This window comes from Engraulis encrasicolus, chromosome 7 (genome assembly GCF_034702125.1).
Source record: "Engraulis encrasicolus isolate BLACKSEA-1 chromosome 7, IST_EnEncr_1.0, whole genome shotgun sequence".
NCBI lineage: Eukaryota > Metazoa > Chordata > Actinopteri > Clupeiformes > Engraulidae > Engraulis > Engraulis encrasicolus.
The window spans coordinates 23,040,376-23,042,875 of NC_085863.1; the positions used below are offsets into that span (position 1 = coordinate 23,040,376).

The 2,500-nt window shown below is 40.3% G+C and overlaps 1 protein-coding gene across 1 annotated transcript in view; it reads left to right on the plus strand.

Moving 5' to 3' along the window:
- Nucleotides 1-2,500, plus strand: part of nbeaa (neurobeachin a) — a 218,983-nt gene that overhangs the window by 121,586 nt on the left and 94,897 nt on the right. The gene's annotated exons all lie outside the window — the stretch shown is intronic.

Consider the following 2,500-nt stretch of genomic DNA (forward strand, 5'->3'; position numbering starts at 1 on the left):
TGCAGTAGGTAATGACAGTCACGCCAATCCTCCTCTGATACTGTCATTCTAAACCTCCTCGAGCTTCCACTATTCTCCTTTTCACTTAGGCTGTCTTTGCCCAGCGTTCGTTGTCTGTTCTTTTTTGTAATGTTTGCTATATTTGTTGTTTAACCATATGAGTAGGCAGTTCGCAAGCAAATCATGAAGGTCGGATTTGTGAATTTATTTAAATCAGTCACCGCGGGAGCGCGCGCCAGCAGGGGGAAAGTTGGCCTGTCGAAAGTAACAGAGGCACGGCTACTGTAGCCTAGTTTTGAAAAGAATCAATGGATGGGCGATCGCTAAGGAGTTTTAAACTGTTGAGATTTGAAACTTGTTCTCGTCGAGAGCAACGCTAAAAGACCCAAGGAAGTCGACAGCATTTCCATGCGTCTTCAGCGTCTTCCTAAGTTCCAAAAACTCTTTTCAGGTCATGCTTATCGAACCTCGACATCCCCGACAAACAAAACAGCATTAGTGTTTAAATATTTGTATGTGCGTGTCCTTTCTATCGTCCAGTCTGCATACCCCTGCCTAACTATTTTTCCTGGGACACGAAGTGTGCTCGCGCAATCTATTTAAGCCCATTCCACACAAGCCGTTCGAGTCATTATAGTTATCTGCTCGCATTGCCAATTGAAAACAAAAACCGCTAACTTGCATAGTCTAACATCAGCAGTATTTTATCTGACTCGTGGTCATCGGGAAGCCACTATCAGGGAGACTTCTTGAACTTCATGCAGACTAGGGATGTCTGGTCTTCCCACTGCCGGCAATTTGCAGGCTTTAAATCACGCGGTCAGGTGAAGAAGAGCATGTAGCTTCCTCCGTGATCAAACTCAAAATCAAATAGCCTATAATATGCAGCAGCTTCTAATGCACGAGAGAGAGAGAGAGAGAGAGAGAGAGAGAGAGAGAGAGAGAGAGAGAGAGAGAGAGAGAGAGAGAGAGCAGCCTGCACCTGGATGTGTGTGTGTGTGTGTGTGTGTGTGTGTGTGTGTGTGTGTGTGTGTGTGTGTGTGTGTGTGTGTGTGTGTGTGTGTGTGTGTGTGAGATGCTCTTTTGCTGAATTTGGGTTTTGGTGGAAAATGACCAAGTAACAAGGTGAATATTTGCTGCAATAGGCTATATTAGTAATACCTAATATAATACAATAGCCATTGTAGGTTATTTATTTTACACCACAATATTGACTAAAATGACTAAAAATTGAAATGTTGACTAAAATTTGAAATACTGACTAAAATGACTAAAATGACTAAAATTTGACTATGACTAAAATTGATTTTCGTCATTTTGACTAAGACTAAGACTAAATTGGGAAGGCAATGACTAAAATATGACTAAGACTAAAATTGATTTTCGTCATTGTGACTAAGACTAAGACTAAATAAAAAAAAGCTGACGAAATTAACACTGTTCAGTGGTGGTGCTAGCAGCACTGAAGTGGGGCTGGTTGGGGTGGAGTGTGGCAATCGGAGGCCAGTTTAAAGGGACACTGTGCAGGAAATGGTCAAAAAGGGTACTGCAACTTTGCTGCTCATTGAAACTGGGCTGCCAGTTGTCAAATTTGATCTTTACATGAAAGTTTACTAAGTATTCAACAAATATTTTCTAGTATGGTCCAAGTACAGTCATTTTTGTGGCCAAAAATGGCTATTTTTGGAAATTCAAAATGGCGGACCATGGAGAAGATCCCCCTTTTCATGTATGAAAAGTGCAATTTTCCCAGTCATAATGAATACTTAGAATTTGATGGTGGTGGTAAGTATTCATGAAAAAGGTAACATTTGTGAATTGGCAGCATGAATTCTGGAAATAAACAACTAAAAATCTCACACAGTGTCCCTTTAAGCATTAGGTTAACATGACAGAAGAAGATGATAAGCAGCTAGTCTGTACCCAGTCTCCAGCTTCCACTCTCCTACAGCATTCTCAATTCTCTTGTGATTCGGCAGCTACCCACACCAAGAGAGCACTAAAATGTTGTCAACAAGTCCACAGGCTAGAAATGTGTCGACTTCCACTTTAATGCCATTGAGTGTTTTATGTCCCATCTGCCCCAGAGAGGCTGACAGAAACACACATAAAGCTGCCTCCATGTTTTAGATAATAAGTAAATAAATGAGAGCCATCGATACCAATCAACCATCAATATGTTTCTTCATATTCACACCATACACATACCGGTATTAACCACATGGAACTGGAAAACACACTATTAGAGTGTGGAAGATATGTTTATTCGATATTTATTCTGTATTCTGAGTCCTTTTGGATTATTTAAACCCCTCAAAAAACATACCCATTAGTAACACTATTGTATCCATTTCTACCAAAAGGTGATAAAAAGGTGATGTGGTATATTATCAACACATTTTACAGCTGAGGTTGCATTTTCACTGCATTGATCTGTAGGAGCAACATAGACGCTGCATTCAGGCTCTTGAGATTTGAGGTTTTTTTATTAAAAATGTGG